We start from the raw sequence: 18,022 nt of genomic DNA, 5'->3' as shown, positions 1-18,022 counted from the left end.
ATATTTATCAAAACTCTAAATATCTTTGTGCCATTATTTACTTTCTTTTTATTTTCAATTTACAATTATCAAATTGTCTATCTCTCACTACTTATCACTTGCAATTAACGAGTTCAAGGGGATTTACAACCATCTTGCCCGTGTTGGGTGCAAGTGTGTGCTCTTTTTTGTGTAGGCACTAAACACGGGAAATTGTGTGGTCCTCCTATTGGTTCGATAACCTTGGTTCTTACTGAGGGAAATACTTATCTCCACATTGATGCATCATACCGTTCTCTTCGGCGAAAATCCTAATGCAGTTCACAAGTATCAGGAAGGATTTTTGGCGTCGTTGCCAGGGAGTATCACCACATTCCTATCAAGTACCTTCTCATAGATTATCATTCACTTTTTCTACTTTTTGTTTTCTGTTATATTTCACTTGCTATAAAAATAAAAAAATATTTATCTTTCATAGTTTATTTGTTTGCTTATTGCTATGGCTAGTTCTTCCTTTGTTTCATGTACTCTCGTGAATGAGGTGCTTAACTTTAAACAATGAGGAGGAGAAAGTTTAAAAGATTCTTGGTACAAGATTTGCAATACTCAAAATAGATCAACTCATAAGAAATCCACGAATATCTTGATTCATAATTTTTATGTGGGTATTACTGTTTGGTATAGATTTGTGCTTGACACTATTACCGGTGGTAATTTCTTAATGAGTCACAATTCACATCCTTTCAAGGCCATGAGTAATTTAGTGGGATCACCACCTATCATTATTAATCACACTACTTTAACTTTTGATCATGTTATCAAAAGGCTAGATATTATTGAAAATAAAATGGCCACTAAAGAACAAATTTAGGAGTTGGATAAAAAGATTCATAATAATTTTACTCAATTTGGATCTAAGGTAGGAATTACTTTGAAAGGATCAAAGGAGAAAGATAATGAGCGGGTAGAGCAAGGTTTTAGTAGAATTGATAAAATGGAGGAAGTCATTGATAAAATGGGTTCCGCTTTCACTACCTCTAAAACAATGCTAGTACCTTGCAAGGGAAAATTTCCAAGGTAATGTATGTCCTCAAGAATCCTAGTATCACTCCTATAAATAGAAATGAGGATCTTAAAATGAACAGTGTGCATCCCAATTTTGTAAACATGATAAGTGACCGAGACTCCTCCTTTTTCTTAAAAAAGCATGGTTGTGTGATTGCGGATCTTGATCACAATGATGGAAACACTTGAAACTATGCATTATGTCTAGCTAGGGGCATAAAACAATAATGCTTGTTGGGAGGCAACCCAATAGTTATGTTATTTTCTTGTTCTACTTTATGTTTTGCTAGTTAACATGATTATTGCTGCTGTAATTATTGTGTTTTTATGTTTTAATTAGTGTTTGTGCCAAGTAAAGCCTTTGGGATGATTTTCGATGATAAGTAAAATTGATGCGGTGCAAAAACAAAAACTTTCACGTCTAGTGCACAGTTTCTCTGATTTTGCTGGAACATATTTTTGATATGATTTTTTTACACACTATTGGTATACAAGTTCCCCAGGATGTCCCAATATTTCATAATTTTCAGAGTTAAAGAAGTATGTTGTTTTTCGAGATCACTATAGATTGTTCTGTTTTAGACACATTCTAGTTTTGCTTGCAAATATTGCTTGTTTTCATGATGCTATGGATTATATCGGGGTTATGTTCATGGGTAAGTTAGAATATAATATCTTATGCAATAGTAAAATATTAGTCAACTTATAATAGTACCTAAAATTTATGGTTCACCTACAGTACTAACGGATCTCACGAGTTTTTAGTTGAGTTTTGTGTGCTGAAGTTTTCAAGTTTTGGGTGCGATCACAATGGATGAAGGAATAAGGAGTAGCAAAGAGACTAAGATTGGGGATGCGCAAGGCACCCCAAGGTAAATTGAGGATGAATCAAGCGTCTAAGTTTGGGAATGCCCCGGAAGGCATCCCCTCTTTCATCTCAATCCATCGGTATTTCACTTGGAGCTACATTTTTATTCATCACATGATATGTGTTTTGCTTGGAGCGTTGTGTGTTATAGTTTGCTTTTTTTAGTTTTCCACAATCATTGTTTGATGGACACACCTATTTTAGAGAGACATATGTTCACCATGATTTGTTAGAATACTCTATGTGCTTCACTTATATGGTTTGAGCCAAGTAGTTCCTCTAGTGCTTCACTTATATCATTCACAGTACGGTGACATATAGATTTCTAGAAATAATTGCACTATCGTTCTTCACTTAAATTTTATTGAGAGTTTAATAGATAGTGAAGCTAATTAGCACGATTTATAATACTAGTCCAAAAATAATAGGTATCCAAGGAGTGCATAATCAAAACCTTCATGTAGCACATAAAAGAGAAATTATGCGTTAATGATATTGATGTGGTAATATGAAAGGTCGTGATTGCATGATTGTTGGTTAGTTGAAATAATGATAATTAAAGGGTGTTAACTTACCATTCATCTCAATATTTTTTATGGCATTGTGATGATGTGCGAGCATTCTTACTCCTTGTTGAAATCCTAGTGTTGTTTAGGTCGGGGTGCGCAATGGTTAACTCCTACCAACCTCCTTCCTAGGAGCATGCGAGTAGTATTTTGCTTTGAGAGAGCTAATAAATATTTGCAATAAGTATGTGAGTTATTTATGATTAATGTGAATCCATGGATTTCTTAGTTTTTATTAGTTTTCTTTGTCTTTGTGTGTCTTTTAGGTGAGATGGACTTCCCAAGTAGTTAGCACGATGGAAGGAGTCCAAATGGTAGACATCGAGGACTCACACTTAGCCATTTCGAAGGTGGGACAAGTCATTTTCCCGAAGTGCTCCAAATGAAGATCTAAAACCAGAAATGGATCTACATCATTCATAAGAATCCAACTAGCCCAAAAATGTCTAACTCCGAGTTTGTATAAAAAATGGCGACCATATCACCAAAAGAGGTCATCACAAAAGAAGGTGTTCCATACGACCGCATGCGGTCGTCTCAACGCCGGTTTGACATCCAAACACTTAAAGTTTCCTCTCATGACGTTATTCTTCATGAATTCTGTCTCCATTTGTTCCCATGAATTCCTTGGCCTTCAAAGGATGATTTCAAAGAGGATTGGGCTAATCTAGAGCCATTGGATCAAAGGATAGAAGCCATATCAAGGGAGGAGGCTATGGGAGAGCTCTTATATAAACTCCTCCAATCCTAGCCACCTCCATGATTCATTATCTTCATCAATCATAATCTCCACAACCATCCCTGTGCCACCAAGTTTTATTTTGGTGCAACCAAAAAAAGTGACCAACTCCCTCGTTGCCTATTGCCGAAAACAAGAATTTCTGATTTCTGCAAATTAGTGCCACCGACTTTAGGTAATTGCCTATGCCAGCCAAATCGGACTCAACGAGATATGTATATCGGTCTCACCGAAATGCCAAAAGTTGCCACATTTTGCACTAGTCGGTGCAACCAAGTTTTTTTACTTCAATTTCCCAGAGTTCGGAAATAATGTTGTAACCGTTGGATATTTGGAAATGCCTATATATACCCCTACACCTGCCTCTCATTTGGAGAGCAAGCAATCATGACAAACCAACATTTTCCCCATCTATTTTCTGACAGAGAACCACCTACTCATGTGTTGAGATCAAGATATTCCACTCCAGCCATATGAATCTCGATTTGTAGCCTCCCCAAGTTGGTTTCTACCCAATCAACCTCTTCTACCCAAGCCAAATATGTGAGAGAGTGATTGAGTGTTGAGGAGACTATATTTTGAAGCACAAGATCAATGAGTTCATCATACTTACCACAACTATTACCTTTTGGAGAGTGGTGTCTCTTAGATTGGTTACGTGTCGCTTGGGAGCCTCCGACTTCGTGTGATGTTGAACAAAGAAGTTTGTAAGGGCAAGGAGATCGCCTACCTCCTGAAGATCTACCCCGAGTGAGGCCAGTCCTTTGTGGATGTAAGCCATGGTGGAATAGACAAGGTTGCTTCTCTGTGGATCCTTCATGGGTGGAGCCTTTTGTGGACTCTTGCGACCATTACCCTCCATGGGTTGAAGTCCCCATCCCCTACTCCAAAAATCTCTGTGTCAAATTTGCGTTTGATCTTACTATCCCTATCCCCTACTTACATGTGCATGTATTTACTTTCCATTGCTATACTCTTAGACTTGCATGTGTAGGGTGTGCTTGACTTGTTATGATTGCTAAAACTTGCCAACTACAAAAAATTGAAAAAGGCTAAGGTTTTATTTGGTCAAGTAGTCCAATCACCCCCCTCTAGACATACTTAGGATCCTACAAGTGGCATCACGACATTGGTTTCCATTTCATTGGTTTCACAACCTAGGATAGTATGGCGTCTAGTGAGGGAAATTACCACTGTAGAGGGCCATATTTTGATGGTACAAACTTTGCTATTTGGAAGCATAAGATGAAAGTGCATATTCTTGGTCATAACCCCGCTGTTTGGGTTTTTGTTCATGTTGGTTTGCAAGGTGAATTCTTTGGTGATGGAAGGGAACCAGATCGAGAAGGACCGCGGAAGACTTGAAGATGTTGCAATATAACGCTCAAGAATGCGACATTCTATTCAACTACCTATGCCACGAAGAGTTCAACAAGATTAGCCGCATGGAGAATGCGAAGTAAATTTGGAATACTTTGGTTGACATGCACGAATGTACTGACTCCGTCAGGGAATCTAAGTTGGATGTGCTACAAAGTCAACTTGATAAGTTCAAGATGAAGGATGATGAAGGAGTTGCTAAAATAAACTCTAGGCTCGCAATCTTCACAAATGAGGTTGTCATCTTAGGAAGCGAAGGGATGACCGACAAATTCATCGTCAAGAAGATACTTAGAGCCTTGGATGGAATGTACTACACCATCTTCACCTTGATCCAAATGATGCAAAACTACAAAGATCTCAAGCCAACGGAAGTCATTGGAAGGATTATTTCCCACGAAATGTCACTCAAAGACAAAGAAGAGATTCATAACAAGTCAAATGATGCATAGAAAGCTTCAAGTGACACTCCCGCTAGCTCAAGTGACAACCTTGTAACCAATTAAGAGATAAGCCTCATGCATGGCCACGAAATTCAACAAGTTCTACAAAAGCACAGGCAAAGAGAGAAGCTCCAACTCAGTATATGAAGAGAAGCGTTCATCTACACATGACAGAAATTGTTACAATTGTGGAAGTCTCAGACACTACTCCAATGAGTGCACGACCTCCCCCCCTCCCCCACACACACAAAAGAAGAGAATATTCACCTAGAAGAAGAAGCTCAAGGGTACTACAAATCGAAGGCGGGTAATTGCTTCGTAGGGAGCAACCTTTATGGCCATTTTCGGAGTGGGCATTGATTTGCCGATGAAGGAGACTTCCATAGGGTCTTGGTTCGGGCTTTCTAGAGGGACCTGCACAATTTCCCAATACTTATAGGCGGTGGAAGCGATCCTCAATTTGAACAACTTGTACTGGGTGGGTGGGGAGAACCCATCGTACTACGGATAAAATCCCACAATGTCTTAACAAAACTGCCCGGAGTTGCCTTCTGAATTCTTGGTGTGGCATGGGAAATATGGATATGAAGGCAGTGCACAAGCTGAGGGATAGTGAGGATGATCACCGAGCGACTCTTTATATAGGTCTGGACTAGGGCACACACTTCAGGTTGGGTTGATCTTGGTGGTCAGTTATGCTCTATTGGACATATTACTGTGCTCGGGTCAAAGTGAGATATACTTCACAAAATGTGACATATTACTGTGGTTGTTGGTTCGGGTGGATCCGTGTGGTTACTCTCAATTTAATTATGTAGCCAAATGGTATACACATATCCACAAGTGGTACTATTAAAAATAGGCACACAGACAGTCTGCCAATTTATTCATGATGATACGAGCTTATAATATTAGTTGGTAGTGGTATACTAGGGTTGGGTTACGGCTTAGCCTACTTTGTTCACGTCCAGTCGAGCGGGTCTCATAGACGTTGAGACTTGTGGGACTATGACGTCGAGGTTGCTTGGGTGGAATGCGGCGCTACAAGGATCGGGGTAGCGATGATGCCCATTGAGGGTGTCGTGGCTGCCGTTTTGTTGGAGAAAATCCCCAGGATGGGACGAAGCTCCTCACGGGAGATTGGTGCATGGTTTGGGTCGGCAGCAGGGGTAGACCCACCAATGGGTTCATGGCGTCGGGCTCCGCTGCTTTCCTCCTTGGGGTCAAGCGAGCTAGCTCCCCACGAGCATCAAATTGGTCGAGGGTGACATGCTCGTATAATGCCTCTTGCGCTCTAATTGAGCACACAAGATGCAACGGGACAGGGTCGGTCTCATGGTCTCCGTTGGCGACTTGGGGCAGCCTACTATAACTTTTGTGGTGGGGGTAGTAGTAAAACGATTTGCATTTAACCCTCGTCCATAGGTGTCGAAGTTGAACTATAGACACTCGAGCTGCTAGTTGGATGGCTTGTGGCTCGTAGGAAGTTGACATTCGGTGAACCGGTAGGGGCGCTTTGGGGATATACCCCTGCCATAGATGTGCATTGTGGACCAGAAGTGATAGATTGCATCACTTGTGTGCCCTTGGTACACAACATACTCTCGCGGTTGTTCTATTGCAAAGGCACGGCGGGTGAGGTTAGCGAGGATGGTTACAAAAGCTCCCTGCTCAGATGCAGTGGTCTCGTTGTGAACTACTAGACCCCACATCTTTGTGGTTTTGGGTTTTGGTTGTGGCTGTGGTCTGTTGGGTTGGGGCAATTGTTCCCTTTATAGAAAAGAAACGGAGTCTTCCCTCGCACGCTTGTGAATAGGACAACTCAGGTGTCGGTCACGGGCGTGTGCCCACAGGGCTAGTATGATAGGTTGGGCACCGACTGCCGAAAGGTGTCGGTTATCACTATACATGCTACTGGTTAGATTAGGCTTGGCTATGGGTAGGATACTGGTTTGGCTGGGTGGTTACCTAGGTTTTATTGACCTAGCTAAGATAGGATTAGCCAATGGTCAGCCTGACTCTGATAGCAAGGTTGTCAGGGCCGATTTTTTGAGGATATTAATTTCCCATCAAATGACCCTTGTGCATACCAGCCCCAAGAATACTGTTAGATGGTGCACACTTCCTAGATACCAATTTCCAAGAAATACATAATTTTGGGATACAAGACCATTATGGTCTATGGAGTACAACAAAGGTCACTAGTGGTTAATGGCGAAAGCGGTACGGGGATCTCCAGTGTCTATGGGACTCCATTTCCCACAGGAACAACTGGCCTGGTTAACTCCTATCTCACGCGGCTGCTATCTTCGGTGCCTAGGTTCTGGGCTGTCATCCGGATGCTCCTCCCCAAATACGCAATCTAGCCAAGACAATAGACACGTACAAGCCAGTGAGTACTTTGAATATATTCGCAAACATTATGAAGACAAACATAATATAGCATGTGATTAATATGCACTAAAAACTATTTAGTGGTATTCATTCAGTCATATGATAAATTTATAATTTCCAGCAATCACGTAGTTTATCCATACTAGAAATTAAGTAAACAATCAATAGATGAAGATAAAATGGAACATCAGGAGGTAATCCTTCCGAAAGATCCAAGTACATAAAATAGTTCTATCGGGTGTCTGAAGTGACGCCTCGAAAGGATAAAATATAAAACATGCCACAGTCACGCGCCTGAGCGACACCACAGAAAGGGATTATATGAAATAATAAAATGTGTGCCGCAGTCGGGCATGTGAGAGACACCATAGAAAGGGCTTATAAGAAACTAATAACATGCATGCCACAGTCGGACGTCTGAGCGACGTCACATGAAGGGCTTATAATATTAATGAGTAAATAATAACATGCATGCCAAAGCAACGCATCTGAGCGATGCCACATAAAGGGCATATAAGATAATCATAACAATGAATATCCAGGAGGTAGAACCGTCCCAAGGACATTATAGATTCATACACACAAGGGGTTAGTCCATGGTAAAAATAATAAATATGACCATCCACCACCTTTCACAATTATTATCATGATTAAATATATTTCCTCCCAAGACCGACGCTCACACCGACACTTGACCTATGCCAGACTATAGTCCTCAACCATGGACATGCCTATTCGAATAGATATTGTAACACTGCAGAGGGTGTACTCTTTACCCATGAGTAACAGATTTCTTTAGTCAACGAGAGATGTCAACTAATTTCGATTACGTCCTTTGAGTTGAAAACACACCTGACCCGCACACACCGGCTTAACTTCCCGATGCCTGGGATATCCGTCGGCACTCGTTAAATAAACTCTAAGAGGGGAGATTCAAATCTCAATTTACATGGTATCAAATTTATACCGCGCGCTACTAAGGAGTGCGCCACTCTCGGTACCAACCAAAAATACCCATGCCCCGGGACAAAGTGACATGCCTACCAGTGGCCATTAGTATCTTTCACTATGGCCTCTCTGTATGGTGTGTGCTAAGAAAGGGTTGACGACTTACTAGATCGTACCTTGCCTATGACAGGGACAAATGATAGTACGAAACAAGTATGGGAGGTTACTTGAACAAGACTCGATCTACAGTTGACTCAGGAGGCTTTTGTGTTCCCTGCATGGTTAGCACAACATATTTTCTTCACCATATCTGATAGGGTCATGATGACTGTGATCTCTATTGGGTTTTCCGTGAAGAGGAACGGGTTATCGCAACACAATTCGGGTAAGTATTTCCCTCAGTTATGAAACCAAGGTTTATCGAACCAATAGGAATACCAATCCTCAACAGTCTTCGACGACTACACACAAAGAAACAAACAACTTGCACCCAACGTGGGCAAGAGGGTTGTCAATCTCCTTGATCTCGTTATTTGCAAGCAAATGAGGTGTGTAGATAATTGTTGATAATTGTAAATTGCAAAATAAAATAAAACTCAAATAATGGGAGAAAGGTACTAGTAGCGTTTGTAAATATATGGGTGAATAGACCCGGGGGTCGTAGTGTTCCCTAGTGGCATCTATCATGGCAAAGGCATATGGTGGGTAGACAAATTACTGTTGGGCAATAGATAGAACAGTGAATAACTATGCGATTTTCACGGCAACGATCATGTGTATATAGGCATCACGTCCATAAGCAAATAGGCTGATTCTTGCCTGAACCTATTACTATTACTCCACTACAAGAGCGCTTCTATGCTTGCCTCTCTACGTATTAAGTAAAAATAGAGTAACACTTGGAGAACAATGACATGATGTAGACAAAGTAAACTCAATTAATATGAAAAAAAACCATTGTTTTATCCTTAGTAGCAGCAACAGAAAGATGCATCTTGTCCCCTTCTGTCACTGGCATATAGAAATTCGCCAGGTTGAACCTACTACAACGAACCACTACCACCGAAGAAATATTAATTTAGTTGGCCAAACTATCTCAATGGATCGGAGAGCATTATGAAGCTATGATGATCATGCAATTAAGAATCATATTAATCAGAGGTGACTCAAATATTTTTCATGAATAATCCGAACATAAACCTACAATTCATCAGATCCCAACAGACACACCATACATAGTGATTACATCGGATAGATCAAAATGAAGATGCGATGAACATGGTATTGAAGATCATAAGAGAGAGAGATTGCCATATAGGTACTCCGTACGGACCCGTAGGTCTGTGGTGAACTACTCACACATCATGGTGAGGGCAAAAGGTTTGATGTAGAGGCCCTCCATTATTGATCTCCCCTCTGTCAGATCGCTGGAACGGAGGTTTAGATGTGCTCCCGTCAGAACAGAGGCTTGCGGCGGCGAAAAAGTGTTTCGGGAGTGCTGTTAGGGGTTTCAGAATATTTGTGAATTTATAGGCGAGAGAGGGACATCGGGAGGCATCCAGGGGGGGCACAAGCCATCAGGGTGCGGCCCAGCCCTGGGTCGCGCCCTGTTGTCTTGTGCCTCCCTCGTGCGGCCTCTCGTCCACTTCCGATGCTTGCAGGTTTTCATATAGTCCAGAAAAATTAATATTAAAGTTTTGTGGCATTTGGACTTCATTTGGTAGGGTAAACCTGCAAAGCAAAAAACACGCAGAAGACAGGAACTGGCACTGGGGAACTCGGTCAATAGGTTAGTGCTAAAAAATATTATAAATTGGTAAATGAATGCTCAAAAAGTATCCTAGAATGATTATATATCGGCATTGAACAATCATAAATTATAGATACCTTGGAGAAGTATCAGCACCCCCAAGCTTAAATCCTACTCGTCCTCGAGTAGGTAAATGATAAAAATAGAAGTTTTGATGTGACATGCTATCCATAATGTAATATCTTGTATGTATGATCATTGAGAAATGATGCATTAACAAACAGCAACATAATAATATTTATTAAGTATAAGCAACACAATTATTGATTTTCAAAGTACACGATCATAAAAGAATGTTTTCCCAATATTCATCGTTATTGTATTAGCAAGGCATGACCCCGTCTTCACCACATAAATACAAATGTTAAGCACCACGGTGTTCAAGTCAGGCAATTGGATCGTCTTCTTCAATATGCATCAACTTTTCATTCTTCATGCAATACATGAGCGTGAACCATTGGACATAGAATATGGTGGTAGATATCAAAGGGGTGATAAGTGGAGAATATAATCTCACATCAACTAGGCGTACCAACAAGCCATGGAGATGCCCATCGATAGATGTCAATGCGAGGAGTAGGGATTGCCGTGCAAATGATGCACTAGAGCTACAAGTGTATGAAAGCTCAACTGAAGCTAAGTCGGGTGTGCATCTAACTTGCTTGCTCATGAATACCTAGGGTGTTTGAAGAAGCCCGTCATTGGAAAATATAAGCCAAGTTTATTATGATAAGATAATTCCCACTAGCATATGGAGGTGGTAGCATAGGAGACTCTGCTATGAAGAACATGGTGCCACTTTAAGGCACAAGTGTGGTAAAGTATAGTAGCATTGGCCCTTCTCTCTTTTTCTCTCATTTTTTATTTTTTTATATATGGTGGGCTTTTCTCTCTTTTTTTATTTTTATGCCTCCCCCATAATTTTTTTATCTATGGTCGGCTCATTTAGCCTCCCCCATTTTATTTATTTTTCGTCCGGAGTCTCATCCCGATTTGTGGGGAATCATAGTCTCCATCATGCTTTCCTCACCGAGACAATGCTCTAACAAGGATGATCATCACACTTTTATTTACTTACAACTCAGTATGGAGAACTGATAGGAATATATGACTCCCTGAGAATCCCTATAAAAGTGTACCAGGATGTGCAATGATCTAGCGTAAAATGTATCAAAAACATGATGGAAGGTGGCTTTGCCACAAATACTATGTCAGTTCCATATGATCATGCAAAGTAATATGACGATGAACGAACTAGTCATGTGAAGTGACGACGGAATTTGCATGGCAATATATCTCGGAATGGCTATGGAAATGCCATAATAGGTAGGTATGGTGGCCATTTTTATTAATATATAATGAGGCTTTTGTGCAACAGAGTGTATCATTCCGCGGGGTGTGGATGCATCGGCGAAAGTTGCACCAATCCTCGAATTGAGAATGGGCTATTCACGGTACCGAAGAGGCTACCAAATATGAGAAGGTAAAGATGCATATGTAAAAGGTGTCACATTAGTCATAAAGAACTCACATATTGCAAAGTGTTATTAGTTTTATCACACATCAAAGCACTACTCGCATGCCCCGAGGAAGGGGGTTGGTGGGAGTTAACAGCCACGCGCCCCCAACTCGAGACAACACTAGGATTTTATCAAGGAATAAGAATGCTCACACATCATCACCATGCCTCTTTAATATTTATATGAACAACAAGTTAACACCCCTTTAATCCCGACACTTATATGAATCAACAATTATGGACTTGCACCTTTTTCATATTACCACATCAATGTCATTAACTCACAATATCTCAATGTGTGCTACATGATGGTTTTGATTATCATTCATTGAATGCCTATTATTTTTGACTAGCCTTATGACCCATGCAAATTACTGTCACTATTTATTCATCTCTCAAACTAATATAAGTGAAGAACGATGGCAAATTATTTCTATAAAATCTACACGCCACCGTGCTCGAAAAGATATAAGTGAAGTACTAGAGCAAGTGCCAAGCTCAAAAGATATAAGTGAAGCACATAGAGTATTCTAGCAAATCATAATAAAGGTGAGTCTCTCTCTAATAGGTGTGTCCAGTAAATGATGATTGTGACAAAATCAAACGACGCTCCATGCAAAACACATGTCATGTGATGAATAAAAACGTAGCTCCAAGTGACATACCGATGGTTTGAGACGAAAGAGGGGATGCCTTCCGGGGCATCTCCAAGGTTCGACGCTTGAGTATTCCTTAGAATAATACTTAGTGTGCCTTGTTAATCCCCAAGCTTAGGCTCTTGCTACTCCTTATTCCATGGTCCATCGCGATCACACTCAAAACTTGAAAACTTCAATCACACAAAACTCAACAAAACTTCGTGACATCCGTTAGTACAAGCAATATATTGCATACTTTAGGTATTGTGTTAAATTTATTCTTAATTTATAATTGAATAATAGGTACTTTATTCTAACTTATGCAGGACTTATACGCCCCCATATAATCCATAGCATCCTCAAAGCAGGCAATACATAATATGTTTAAAACTGAACAGTCTGTAGCAATCTGTAAATATCCCATACTTCTGTAACTGTAAAAATTCTGAAAAATTAGGAAAATGTGGAGAATTTTTACAGAAATAATGTGTAAATATTTCAAGAATTTAGCACGCTCCAACAGAGAAATAAAAATTCTGCACTGGAGACAAAATTTCTGTTTTTGCACAGCATCAATCATACTCATCAAATACGTTATCCCAAAGGCTTTACTTGGCACAAACAATAATTGAAACATAAAAACAAAATCACTATAGAGGCAATAATCATGTCAACACAAAATAACAGAAACTAGAAAGCAAAAAATAAGGTAACTATTGGGTTGCCTCCCAACAAGCTCTATTGTTTTATGCCCCTAGCTAGGCATAATGTATAGTTTCCAAGGTTGTCATCTTTGACACAGTGGACAATTTGTTCCAGTTTGTCCTTGATAATTTTCATGCCATCACTCAAAATGCTGAGATCATAAATATTTGGATCCAAAGCATCAAAACGATTATTTTGCATTACGACATTGCTATTGATTTTATTGGACAAATTGTAAAGCACTTCAAAATTGGTTTCCATGATAGCCTTAGTTTCTTTCATTAGATCGGTTTGACGGTGAATAACCAACACGATAGGTTCGATAGTCTCTATATTGGGTTCCCCAAATATAACGTTCATCATTTCATAAGTATGAAAAGCATTATTCCCAAGAAAATCTTTTTCAAACATGGAAGCAAGGACACCTCTAAAGGATAAAGGTAAGCCAACGTAAAAACTTGTAAGAAGTAAATTAATATGACATTTGATCTTAGATCTCTTTTCTATAACTAGCTATCTGTCCCAAGATTCTTTTAAAGTTTCAACACCCAAGTTCTTAAATATTAAAACTTCGGAACCTTCTCCCGTGTAAGGAGGAAGAGGCATTTCCGCACAAGGACTAGACATGACTTCGAACAAGAGTACTAGTAACATGAAAAGATAAATATTTTTTGTATTTTTAATTTTTCATGTGAAAAAATAAATATAACAGCTAATAAAAATAAGAACAAGTGAATGAAAATATGTGAGAAGCTACTTGATAGTTGGTGATGGTATTCCCCGGCAACGGCTCTAGAAATCCTTCCTGATGAGTGTGATATGCATTGGTTTTCCGTGAAGAGGAACGGGCTATCGCAGCACAATGCGGGTAAGTATTTCCCTTGGTTATGAAACCAAGGTTTATCGAACCAACATGAATACCAATCCTCAACCGTCTTCAGCGGCTGCACACAAAGAAACAAACAACTTGCACCCAACGCGGGCAAGAGGGTTGTCAATCCCCTTGATCTCGTTATTTGCAAGCAAATGAGGTATGTAGATAATTGTTGCTAATTGTAAATTTCAAAATAAAATAAAACACAAATAATGGCAGCAAGGTAGAAGTAGCATTTGTATATATATGAGTGAATAGACCCGGGGGCCGTAGTGTTCCCTAGTGGCATCTCTCATGGCCAAGGCATATGGTGGGTAAACAAATTATTATTAGGCAATTGATAGAAGAGCGAATATTTATGCGATTTTCACAGCAATCATCATTTGTATATAGGCATCACGTCCATAAGAAAATAGGCCGACTCCTGCCTGTACCTATTACTATTACTCCACTTCAAGACCGATTCTATGCTTGCCTCTCTATGTATTAAGTAAAAACAGAGTAATGCTTGGAGATCAATGACATGATGTAGACAAAGTAAACTCAATTAATATGAATAAACCCCATCATTTTATCCTTAGTAGCAGTAGCACAAAGACGCATCTTGTGCCCTTCTGTCACTGGGATATAGAAATTCGCCACGTTGAACCTACTACAATGCACCACTCCCACTGAAGAAATATTAATCCAGTTGGCCAAACTATCTCAATAGATCAGAGAGCATTACGAAGCTATGATGATCATGCAATTAATAATCATAATCAGAGGTGACTCAAATACTTTTCATGAATAATCTGAACATAAACCCACAATTCATCGGATCCCAACAAACACACCATACATAGTGATTACATCAGATAGATCAAAGCGAAGATGCGATGCACATGGTATCGAAGACCATACGAGAGAGAGATTGTCATCTAGGTACTGCCTGCAGACCTGTAGGTCTGTGGTGAACTACTCACACATCATGGTGAGGGTAGCAAGGTTGATGTAGAGGCCCTTTGTGATTGATCTCCCCTCCGACAGATCGCCGGAACGGAGGTTTAGATGGCCTCCAGTCAGAAAATAGACTTTCGGAGGCGGAATAAGTGTTTTGGGAGTGCTCTTAGGGTTTTCGGAATATTTGTGAATCTATAGGCTAGAGAGGGGCGTTGGGACGCATCTTGGGGGGCCACAAGCCATCAGGGTGCGGCCACGCCCTGGGCTACACCGTGTTGGCTTGTGCCTCCCTCGTGCGGCCTCTCGTTCACTTCTGATTCTTGTAGGTCTTTGTATACTCCACAGAAAATCGTATTAAAATTTCATGGAATTTGGACTTCGTTTGGTAGGGTAAAACTGCAAAGCAAAAAACATGCAGAAAACAAGAACTGGCATTGGGCACTGGGTCAATAGGTTAGTGCTCAGAAATATTATAAATTTGTAAGTAAATGCCCAAAAAGTATCCTAGAATGATAATATGTGAGCATTGAACAATCAAAAATTATAGATACATTGGAGACGTATCAAGTCACTTCTATCATACCCCGCCATGCCTCCACGGATAACTCACGTCACTACAGGATACCCGTCCCATGGTCGTGCCTACACAAGACATAACCTTCCTGTGGATTTCATCCGGTTAGCCTCTACATGTGTGACGTGAAGATATGACCACTATCACATGCACTTTATGTTGAAATGAAGTTTTTACCACGAACAATATGCATGAAATAACAACATATAGTTATGCTCACTTCAGCACCATAGCCATGTAAATCATACATCACCACAAACAATCACTCAAGCAAATCATATCAGTGTCCAAGATGCTTGCCTTGAGTATGTAGAAGGATAGGGTGCACTCCAATTTTTTTGAAAGTTTAGTCTTCCCTCCAATTCCTATTTTTGGAAATATTTGAATCAACACACAATTCCAAAACTTTACTAAAAAATTGTTTGGAAATTTTTAAATAAATCCTAAAATAAACTAGAGGGAATTTGTGAAGTGTGGGAAAAAGAATCAAGTCAATTGGAGTTGTAGTTTAGAAACTAAAGGCAATCAAACTTTGGTCAAATTTTTGGTTTTGAAAATAAAAAGAAAAAGGAAATGTTTTACTCAAAAGTATGCTTTCTAAAGGGGAACATGTACTCTGAAGAAGGTGCCTCCACTAAACAGTCTCATCCATGGTGTTAGGTCACTGACAAGGGGCCGCCTGGCCCACTAGTTAGGTTTGAACGTGGCGGAGCTCCGATGCTCCTCGCTGACGAATGGTTGTGGCTTTCAGTCATTTACTTGCGGGAATGGATTCCAGAGGGTTCTGGCGGTCCTCCCGGTAGTCTCCATGGGCGCGGAGGTGAAGGGGGTCACCGGTGGAGCACGCTCCGGTAGACGGCGGCATCGGGCAAATGTAGAACTCGCTCGCGGTGGTTTCCCTGAGCAACTAGAAGTGATTATAGGAACCGTGGGGTCGCAAGGGTGGCTCTCGTGTGGGTTGAGGAGGACGATCAGCCTCGGTGCTGATGAATTTGACCATGGATCTACGACAGGTGTGGTGGTCGGGAATGAGGAAGACGGCTCCCTTTGGCTTGATTCGCTGCATTGGACGATCTCTTGAGGCACGCGACGTATCCCTGGTGGCTAGGGGGCGCTCGAGGGGGGCCTTATATAGGCATCTAGGTCGGTTCCTGCGACGACCGTGGATAAGCACGGTGGCTTGCCTCCACTGTCGCCGGAGGAGCAATGTGGCGCAACTAGTGTGGTTGGGATCTACAGAACGAGTGTGGTACTTCTTGACGAAGTTAGCTCATGCACGGGGGTGTCTTGGGTGTCGCTGTCATGGGAGAGGCGAACGCGGCCGAGGGCAATGCCACCAATGGGATGTTGTGGCGGTGTTGGTTTTGTAGTCGATTGTCGGTAGCTCAAGTGAGTGGGAGGGAGCGCGGTGCAGCTCTACAAGCAGGGAAAAGGCAACAACACGGGGGTAGGTGAGGTGCGGCGACGCGCTTGCCAACACGTGCAAAACGCATGTTTTGTTAGCGCTATAGGCACGCTGACCAGTTGCCTGATGAAATGCCAGAGCACGCCTAGGTTATCCAATGGGCTGAGGTTTAGCAGGATGGCTAGAAGTGTCATGCAGAGACCCTAGGACATGGTAGTTGAGGTTAGGGTACCAGGTTCAAAATGAAATCTTATGGCTTGCCAAATTCTGCCATGCACAAAAGGTGCTCGACAGAAGGCTAGAGGCATTAAGAAAACTTTGTTGGTGGCCAAAATCTACAGACTCAGGTCTCTTTATATGCTGGATATGATGATCAAGTTAGTTGTGTACAAATATAAACTTGCTTGTGCAAGTTTTGGAGAAAATATTTTCTAGATAGAAACTATAGGACATTGTTGCATGGGCTAAAAATATTCCAATGGCTCAGAGTCTTGGACTTAAGGGTTTGGTAGGGAGTACCACAAGCAGGAAAAATCTCATGGAGATTGGGGCAAAATAAAATAGGGTTGTAGTTCAAAATGCCAAACTAGACTGGAATGAAAATGGGAATGTTGCTCAAATTTTTGAGAAGACTAAGACAAGGTCTTGTATAAAAGTGATCAATAGGTATCACATGACATCTCCAAAAAAATTTGGAATTTTTTAAAAGAATATTTGAAACGTTTGTAGTACAATAGAGATCCTTTAAAGAATAAGAAGGCCATTTAGAAGAATCATGTGAGGCAAGTTTAATTATAAAATATTTCTCACTAAAATATTATAAGAAAATGAAAAACTTCTAAATCAAACATCCAAGCTCCATTAGATTTTTCCAAAAGTTTATATTGAAGGGGAAAAATTAAGATTTAAAGGGAAGGATGGTTCTGAAACCAACAAAATTCCAGAAAATAAAAATTAATATGCGTGGAAAAATAATTTACTTAATAAAAACATGGTAATATTTTTGGGTGTTCCAAATGCTTCGCCTATTGGCTCGGTGTTTTGTTCCATATTTGCATCTTAGTTACTTGTGTACGAGTGTTATGTTCCATATTGAGTGCTCCTAACATGCGTGGGGTTGCTATGGGGACCCCTTGATTTTTGTTTTGGGATAAAACTCTTCAGCCAACATTG

This window comes from Hordeum vulgare, chromosome 2H, assembly GCF_904849725.1.
Source record: "Hordeum vulgare subsp. vulgare chromosome 2H, MorexV3_pseudomolecules_assembly, whole genome shotgun sequence".
In the NCBI taxonomy this organism is placed as follows: domain Eukaryota; kingdom Viridiplantae; phylum Streptophyta; class Magnoliopsida; order Poales; family Poaceae; genus Hordeum; species Hordeum vulgare.
This window is presented reverse-complemented; position numbering follows the sequence as displayed.